This window comes from Vipera berus (genome assembly GCF_964194415.1).
Source record: "Vipera berus genome assembly, chromosome: 1".
Classification (NCBI taxonomy): Eukaryota; Metazoa; Chordata; class Lepidosauria; order Squamata; family Viperidae; genus Vipera; species Vipera berus.
Genome location: NC_138202.1, coordinates 77,818,832 through 77,829,158, shown reverse-complemented (window position 1 = coordinate 77,829,158; position 10,327 = coordinate 77,818,832).

Here is a 10,327-nt window from a genome sequence, read left to right as displayed (position 1 = left end):
ACAGCAAAAAATGATGTCCTTATCATCATGGGGGATTGGAATGCTAAAGTAGGAAGCCAAAAGATAATTGGAATAACAGGCAAGTTTGGCCTTGGAGTACAAAATGAAGCAGGGCACAGGCTGATAGAATTTTGTCAAGAGAATACGATGGTCATAGTAAACACTCTTTTCCAACAACCCAAGAGACGGCTCTACACATGGACATCACCAGACGGTCAACACAGAAATCAGATTGACTATATGCTCTGCAGCCAAAGATGGAGAAGCTCTATACAGTCAGTAAAAACAAGACCAGGAGCTGACTGTGGCTCAGACCATGAGCTTCTCCTTGCAAAGTTTAGGCTTAAACTGAAGAAAGTAGGGAAAAGCACTAGGCCACTCAGGTATGAATTAAATCATATCCCTGTTGAATATACAGTAGAGGTGACAAATAGATTTAAGGAATTAGATCTGATAGACAGAGTGCCTGAAGAACTATGGACAGAGGTTCGCAACATTGTACAACAGGTAGCAAGTAAAACCATCCCAAAGAAAAAGAAATGGAAGAAAGCAAAATGGCTGTCTGAGGAAGCTTTGCAAATAGCTGAGGAAAGGAGGGAAGTGAAAGGCGAGGGAGAAAAAGAAAGATACGGCCAATTGAATGCAGAATTCCAGAGAATAGCTAGAAGAGATAAGAATGCCTTCTTAAATGAACAGTGCAAAGAAATAGAAGAAAACAATAGAATAGGGAGGACCAGAGATCTTTTCAAGAAAATTGGAGAGATGAAGTGAACGTTTCATGCAAAAATGGGCATGATAAAGGACCAAAACGGCAGGGACCTAACAGAGGCAGAAGAGATTAAGAAGAGATGGCAAAATTACACAGAAGAACTATACAAGAACGAGCTTAACGTCCCTGATAATCACAATGAGGTGGTCACTGACCTCGAGCCAGACATCCTAGAATGTGAAGTGAAGTGGGCCTTAGAAAAGCTGAGCAACAACAAAGCTAGTGGAGGTGACAGTATTCCAGCTGAGCTATTCAAAATCTTAAAAGACGATGCAGTAAAAGTGCTACACTCAATTTGCCAGCAAATTTGGAAAGCTCAACAGTGGCCACAGGATTGGAAAAGATCAGTTTACATTCCAATTCCAAAGAAAGGCAGTGCCAAAGAATGTTCAAACTATCGCACCATTGCACTCATTTCTCATGCTAGTAAAGTTATGCTTAAAATCCTACAAGCTAGACTCCAGCAGTATGTGGATCGAGAACTACCAGAAGTACAGGCAGGCTTTTGAAGAGGCAGAGGAACTAGAGATCAAATTGCCAACATACGCTGGATCATGGAGAAAGCTAGAGAGTTCCAGAAAAACATCTACTTCTGCTTCATTGACTATGCTAAAGCCTTTGATTGTGTGGATCATAACAAACTGTGGCAAGTCCTTAAAGAGATGGGTGTACCAGACCATCTTATTTGTCTCTTGAGAAACCTATATGCGGGCCAAGAAGAAACAGTAAGAACTGGACATGGAACCACTGATTGGTTCAAAATTGGGAAAGGAGTCCGGCAAGGCTGTATACTGTCGCCTTACCTATTTAACTTATATGCAGAGCACATCATGAGAAAGGCAGGGCTTGGTGAATCAAAAGTTGGAATTAAGATTGCTGGAAGAAATATCAACAACCTAAGATATGCAGATGATACCACTCTAATGGCAGAAAGTGAAGAGGAACTGAAGAGCCTCTTGTTGCAAGTGAAGAAGGAGAGTGCAAAACGTGGGTTGAAACTAAACATTACGAAAACCAAGATCATGGCATCTGGCCCTCTCAATTCCTGAAATGGAGGTAGTGACAGATTTTATTTTCCTGGGCTCCAAGATCACTGCAGATGGGGACTGTAGCCAAGAAATTAAAAGACGCTTGCTCCTCGGGAGGAAAGCCATGGCAAATCTAGACAGCACACTAAAAAGCAGAGACATCACCCTGTCAACAAAAGTGTGTATAGTCAAGGCTATGGTCTTCCCTGTTACAATGTATGGCAGTTAAAGTTGGACCATAAAAAAGGCTGAGCGCCAAAGAATTGAGGCCTTTGAACTATGGTGCTGGAGAAGACTCCTGCGAGTCCCTTGGACTGCAAGGCGATCAAACCGGTCAGTCCTAGAGGAGATCAACCCTGACTGCTCTTTAGAAGGCCAGATCCTGAAGCTAAAACTCAAATACTTTGGCCACCTAATGAGAAGGAAGGACTCACTGGAGAAGAGCCTAATGCTGGGAAAGATTGAGGGCAATAGAAGAAGGGGACGACAGAGAATGAGGTGGCTGGATGGAGTTACTGAAGCAGTAGGCGTGAGCTTAAATGGACTCCAGAAGATGGTAGAGGACAGGAAAGCCTGGAGGAACGTTGTCCATAGGGTCGCGATGGGTCGGACACGACTTCGCAACTAACAACAACAACAACAATGGTGAAGGACTATCATAATGGTCACAGTTCATTTTTAAGGTTCCATTTACTTTGGTCTGTGGGCACTTACTCTCCTGCAACCCTCATGGAAGTGATTGTGCCTGATTCTGCAGAATCAATTCCAACACCGAAAAATAAGTTGTGTAAATACTCTGCTTATCAGGAACAAGCTCATACATTTGGAGAATTTTTTAAAAAAATGATTTCTATTTCATAAACTGAAAATCACTGTTTGAGATCTTACGTGAATTATTTATAATCTTCATATGGAAGCAAGATTAGTTCATATTGCTGGAAATGATTCTCTACCAGCCTAACTTAACAACTACAAGCGTTATTAGACTAAAGAAAAAACTGTATATGATTCATGGAGACAATTATAATAAATAAACCTGTTAGGTTTGATCTTTCATTTTCTATATGAGAAAGCTGTTATTATCATTAATAATGTTATAGTTTCTAATAGGAAACTCAATTCTTTGGCTTCACCAAAAACCTTTTATTTGAGTATAACATTCTAGAGTTTCAAATTGGAAAGGAAACATTAGTTACAGTATACTGTATACTTTACAATAATGTGAAATATTAGAAAATGTTCATGAGGACTATACCAATGGAGTATGATGGATAGTTAAACAAAACTGTTTTTTGTATTTAATAACCGAATCTTTACTGATTGGGCATCCATGTGAAAAATATACAACTTTCACTCACATTTCCATGTTTATAAACAGAAAGATATTGTATGCTTTACGGAAGTAATGTGGAAAATTTATTATGCACAGCAAAAGAGATTTATTATGGATTTAATTACTACTTTTAACTAACATTACCAACATTCCATCTTTTTTAAGGTCATATTACATATCCAACTTGTATCACCAAAAGTTTTTCTTGAAACTATTTTTCTTCAATATTGTATTGCTCTTTTTAAATTTATTTTGGAAGAAAATACTGGGGAAATGTGGCAAAGTATTCCAAGACTATGATTTAATCAAAATAAATTTCAACTTGATGTATTTATTTCAGCATTGCAATTAAATAGAAAAATATGAATCCAAATTTTCATATTTTAAGCAGGAGTAATGTCTGCCAACTCATCGTCTGAAAGCCAGTTAAAAGGAATTCAAAATGTAAATAAAAATAATAATTCAAAGCGTAAAAAACTTGACTGAATAATGTTAATAAATCTACTTTTAGAAAGTCTGAATGGTTTGTTGTTGTTAGCTGCGAAGTCGTGTCCGACCCATCGCGACCCTATGGACAACATTCCTCCAGGCCTTCCTGTCCTCTACCATCTTCTGGAGTCCATTTAAGCTCACGCCTACTGCTTCAGTGACTCCATCCAGCCACCTCATTCTCTGTCGTCCCCTTCTTCTATTGCCCTCAATCTTTCCCAGCATTAGGCTCTTCTCCAGTGAGTCCTTCCTTCTCATTAGGTGGCCAAAGTACTTGAGTTTTAGCTTCAGGATCTGGCCTTCTAAAGAGCAGTCAGGATTGATCTCCTCTAGGACTGACCGGTTTGATCGCCTTGTGGTCCAAGGGACTCGCAGGAGTCTTCTCCAGCACCACAGTTCAAAGGCCTCAATTCTTTGGCGCTCAGCCTTTCTTATGGTCCAACTTTCACTGCCATACGTTGCAACTGGGAAGACCATAGCCTTGACTATACGCACTTTTGTTGACAGGGTGATGTCTCTGCTTTTTAGTGTGCTGTCTAGATTTGCCATGGCTTTCCTCCCCAGGAGCAAGCGTCTTTTAATTTCTTGGCTACAGTCCCCATCTGCAGTGATCTTGGAGCCCAGGAAAATAAAATCTGTCACTACCTCCATTTCTTCCCCATCTATTTGCCAGGAATTGAGAGGGCCAGATGCCATGATCTTGGTTTTCTTAATGTTAAGTTTCAACCCAAGTTTTGCACTCTCCTTCTTCACCTGCAACAAGAGGCTCTTTAGTTCTTCTTCACTTTCTGCCATTAGAGTGGTATCATCTGCGTATCTTAGGTTGTTGATATTTCTTCCGGCAATCTTAATTCCAACTTTTGATTCATCTAGCCCTGCCTTTCTCATGATGTGCTCTGCATATAAGTTAAATAGGCAGGGTGACAGTATACAGCCTTGCCGGACTCCTTTCCCAATTTTGAACCAATCAGTGGTTCCGTGTCCAGTTCTCACTGTTGCTTCTGGACCCGCATATAGGTTTCTCAAGAGACAAATAAGATGGTCTGGTACTCCCATCTCTTTAAGAACTTGCCACAGTTTGTTATGATCCACACAATCAAAGGCTTTAGCATAGTCAATGAAGCAGAAGTAGATGTTTTTCTGGAACTCCCTAGCTTTCTCCATGATCCAGCGTATGTTGGCAATTTGATCTCTAGTTCCTCTGCCTCTTCGAAATCCTGCCTGCACTTCTGGTAGTTCTCGATCCACATACTGCTGAAGTCTAGCTTGTAGGATTTTAAGCATGACTTTACTAGCATGAGAAATGAGTGCAATGGTGCGATAGTTTGAACATTCTTTGGCACTGCCTTTCTTTGGAATTGGAATGTAAACTGATCTTTTCCAATCCTGTGGCCATTGTTGAGTTTTCCAAATTTGCTGGCAAATTGAGTGTAGCACTTTTACTGCATTGTCTTTTAAGATTTTGAATAGCTCAGCTGGAGTACTGTCACTTCCACTAGCTTTGTTGTTGCTCAGCTTTTCTAAGGCCCACTTCACTTCACATTCTAGGATGTCTGGCTCGAGGTCAGTGACCACCTCATTGTGATTATCAGGGACGTTAAGCTCATTCTTGTATAGTTCTTCTGTGTAATTTTGCCACCTCTTCTTAATCTCTTCTGCCTCTGTTAGGTCCCTGCCATTTTGGTCCTTTATCATGCCCATTTTTGCATTAAACGTTCCCTTCATTTCTCCAATTTTCTTGAAAAGATCTCTGGTCCTCCCTATTCTATTATTTTCTTCTATTTCTTTGCACTGTTCATTTAAGAAGGCATTCTTATCTCTTCTAGCTATTCTCTGGAATTCTGCATTCAATTGGGTGTATCTTTCTTTTTCTCCCTTGCCTTTCGCTTCCCTCCTTTCCTCAGCTATTTGCAAAGCTTCCTCAGACAGCCATTTTGCTTTCTTGCATTTCTTTTTCTTTGGGATGGTTTTGGTTGCTACCTGTTGTACAATGTCGCGAACCTCTGTCCATAGTTCTTCAGGCACTCTGTCTATCAGATCTAATTCCTTAAATCTATTTGTCACCTCTACTGTATATTCAACAGGGATATGATTTAATTCATACCTGAGTGGCCTAGTGCTTTTCCCTACTTTCTTCAGTTTAAGCCTAAACTTTGCAAGGAGAAGCTCATGGTCTGAGCCACAGTCAGCTCCTGGTCTTGTTTTTACTGACTGTATAGAGCTTCTCCATCTTTGGCTGCAGAGCATATAGTCAATCTGATTTCTGTGTTGACCATCTGGTGATGTCCATGTGTAGAGCCGTCTCTTGGGTTGTTGGAAAAGAGTGTTTGCTATGACCATTGTATTCTCTTGACAGAATTCTATCAGCCTGTGCCCTGCTTCATTTTGCACTCCAAGGCCAAACTTGCCTGTTATTCCAGTTATCTTTTGGCTTCCTACTTTAGCATTCCAATCCCCCATGATGATAAGAACATCATTTTTTGGTGTTAGTTCTATAAGGTGCTGTAGTGCTTCATAGAACTGGTCAATTTCATCCTCTTCAGCACTGGTGGTTGGGGCATAGACCTGGACTACTGTGATATTGAATGGTTTGCCTTGGATTCGAACTGAGATCATTCTGTCATTTTGAGGATTGTATCCCAGTATTGCTTTTCCTACTCTTTTATTGACTATGAAGGCTACTCCATTTCTTCTGAAGGATTCTTGCCCACAGTAGTATACCTGATGGTCATCTGAATTAAATTCACCCATTCCTGTCCATTTTAGTTCGCTGATACCTAAGATGTCAATGTTCAGTCTTGTCATCTCTTGTTTGACCACGTCCAGTTTTCCTTGATTCATGGATCTTACATTCCAGGTTCCTATGGAGAAAAAATCTTTACAGCATCGGACTTTCCTTTCACCACCAGACATATCCACAGCTGAGCGTCCTTTCGGCTTTGGCCCAGTCGCTTCATTCTTTCTGGCGCTACTAGTACTAGCCCTCTGCTCTTCCCCAGTAGCATATTGGACGCCTTCCGACCTGAGGGGCTCATCTTCCAGCGTCATATCGTTTTGCCTTTTGGTACTGTCCATAGGGTTTTCATGGCAAAGATACTGGAGTGGTTTGCCATTTCCTTCTCCAGTGGATCACGTTTTGTCAGAACTCTCTGCTATGACCTGTCCGTCTTGGGTGGCCCTGCACGGCATAGCTCATAGCTTCATTGAATTACGCAAGCCCCTTCGCCACGACAAGGCAGTAATCCATGAAGGGGCTGAATGGTTTACATTGATAAAAATAGAAAAGCATCAATTTGGGATTGATATAAAAATTATTAAATTATTAAAAAATCAGTTACTTCAGTTGTAAGCCACCTGATTTTGTTCTAACAAATAGCATATTCTAAAACTTCTACAGTACAGAGACTATTATTTATGTACGTATGTATTTATATGAATAAAGTGGCTGGATAGCATAGTGGTTAGAGTGTCACCTTTGATGTGGGAAACCAGAGTTGAAATCCCAACTGGTATTTACCTTGTCAGTAGGAATCCTTGGGCAAAGACCTCTTAATTTTTCACCTGCCTACCTCAAATATGAGAGTGACACAAACTAGGAGTGTCATGCCTGCTAAACCTCACCCAGATTAACAAGGTCCATGTCAGATGTTGGGGAGCCAGAGCAATCTAACAATAAGTGGGCTTCTGGAACAAACTATGCATGGATAAGATGAGGAAACCTAAGGGAACACCTGCTGCCGACATCAACTTCCCATCGTCCAGTGCGCTCCCACAGGGAGGGCCTTCTTAGGGTACCGCCGGTTAAGGAATGCCGGCGGGTTATCCCCAGGGGAAGGGCGTAATCTGTGGGTGCGCCGGCCCTTTGGAACCAGCTTCCCACGGAGCTTAGGACCGCCCCCGACCTTCGCTCATTTCGTAGGGACTTGAAAACTTGGTTTTTTGAGTTGTCTGGCCCACACTGAGGGGGTTTTAATTATTTAATTAATGGGGTTTTAGTTAAGTTCAGGGATTAATTTAATCTTAGTTTTAATTGTTTTTAATTGTATATGATGTATTTTAACTTTTAATTTTCCCTGTAAACCGCCCTGAGTCCTACGGGAATAGGGCGGTATATAAATTTAAATATAAATAAATAAATAAATAAATAAATAAATAAATAAATAAATAAATAAATAAATAAATAAACCTGGTATTGATGGGATGTTACTACAGTAGTAGAAGTGATGAGAAGGGATATATGGAACACATTAGGTAACTGTGGATGGACCAAAGACCTACATGCACACTAACTGAGAAACAGCTAGTTACTCAACACTTCAACATAGTGAAGGGGAAACTGCTCCCACAACTTGAAATAGTCCAACTATACATTACATCCTGGACTCAATAAGATAAGGAAGAACAACAGGATGTCCAGCCAATATCTAAATCAGACATGTCAAACTCGCGACATCATGTGACATCGCGCAACGTATTGGGACTGTTTTGCCATTGCCGGCAATGGGGTGCGCACAGCTTCCGGATGATGCGTCCAGCCCACAGGCTGGCAGTTTGACACCCCTGATCTAAGTTGCAGCATCACTGCCACATTACCAGGCACAGCAACCAATATGAGTCATAAGATAATGGATAAATTAGCTATAGTCAGCCGTCGAGATTGGTTACCAAGGCTCAGTGAAATATGCCAAAAGATCCCAGTACAGCCCTCACAACAATCTCTACTAACACCATAACTCAAACCAATGAACTGGTATACACTACAGCCAGTGTAATCCTGGAGGTCCTTGACTACACAATCAAGAAAAGTAGCAGTGTAGTAGACAAGGAGCAGTGGTCCAAGGAATAAGATCCTGCTGCCAGAATACAACTGATAATTGTATGGAAATGGTTGCCTGAAATTATCTTATTGATCAGTGAGGTGCATTGCATCAAATTCTTAAGCCTTTCCCAGATTTCCATGAAATTAACTTACATTAATTGTATTAGTTAGAATTAACCTATTAATTATAGCATGTTAGTTATGAATCTAATTATAACAATCAACATTATAATTAATTAATTATAGAATTATATTGTAATTTGTATGACAATCATTCGTCTTTTAAGGGCAACCCTGCAGGTATGTCACTCTTAAATTATACAGGAAGACAATGTTTAGAACAGTACAAAAGACTTAGTGAGAAATGGTCCTGAGAGGCAGTCCTATATGTTTCTGCTGAAATAACAAAATGATAGGCAGGTAGTAGCAATTATTTTGAGTAAACATGAATGCATATACTCTGTGTTGTTTTATGGGGAAGAGGGGAAAATGACAAAAGCAGCATTATAATGTTGTGATTAAGCCCCAATCTCCCTATACAAAGGAGTAGTGCATGCAGCAATGGAGCAACACTGCTATTGTCATTTCTGCACACACCCAGGCATTTTGTGATAGCAGGCTGTCCTAAATTAAATCTTTGAACTGACAGATAGGAATATGAGAGCTGACTTGGGTATTGTGAAATGGTTCCTGAATGTGCTGATTTATGCATTTTAAGAATTGGTCTGCATTCTTTCCTGCATGGAATAGAAATTGAAGGTAAAAGAGTAATTGCCCAAATCCTGTTTCCACAACTACTGAGTTCTTATTCCTGACAATGTTTAAAGCAATCTTTCCAATCTGATGTCCTCCAGATGATTGAGATTGTATCTCATAGAATTCTATCAGAGGCCAGCTAGACTTGAAATGCTGTACCAAAAACTGTTGGATGGGGTTTCTGGGAGTTGTAGTCCCCACTTAATTGCAGAAATATTGGGGAAGATGACTTTAAAGATAGGACTGAAGGTTTACCGAGTCACTAGTAAACTTTTAGCTGAACAAATCCTGATGAAATTTTAACCAGATGCAAACATTTGGTGGCCACATTTTGTTCCTGCCTGTGCTATTTTAAAACCATATAGTAAAACACACACACACACACACACACACAGAGAGAGAGAGAGAGAGAGAGAGAGAGAGAGAGAGTGTTAAAACCATTCCTGTCTCAAAACATTTTCTGCTAACTTTCCTAACTCCTCCAAAGAGTGCCCCTTGGGAAAGATGGGTTGCTGTGTAAATCTGATAAATAAATAAAACTTGGGCACAACTTGCATCATTACTGCTTTCAGCTCAGCAAAAAAAAATGGCTCAGTCATTCATTCTTCTTGTCAAAATGCCAAGTGACAGTGAGACTTTTCCTTTTGCTGCATCACACCAATGCAACTGTAAAAACTCATGTCAATACTTCCTCTGTCAAAGTCATGTTCAAGAATAATAAGGCCATTCAGGCCACCTTAGATGACACATTTTAGATTGGCCTACATGCTAATCATTATGTATACAAGCCAGGCAGCAAAAAAGTAAACAGTTTGTGGGGAGGGAAAACTAAACAAAAAATAAACATAATCCATTTATGTGTCCTGGAAACTGAAGCTCTATAAAGTGGACATAGTTTGTTCCATCTACAGTATACCTATTATTCTTTAACTGCTTAAACAGACTATGGTTTTAGCATGCGGAAATTTCAAAAATAATGCTGGAAACCCCCATTACGTTGCTCAGCTTAATGGTTTGCCCAGAACTGTATATATAAAAGCAAAAAGGAAAAGGAAATCGATTTGGTAAGGATGCTTAACACTGGGGGGAAAAAACCAGGAATATCCAAGGAAGAGGAATAGAAATGTTGACTA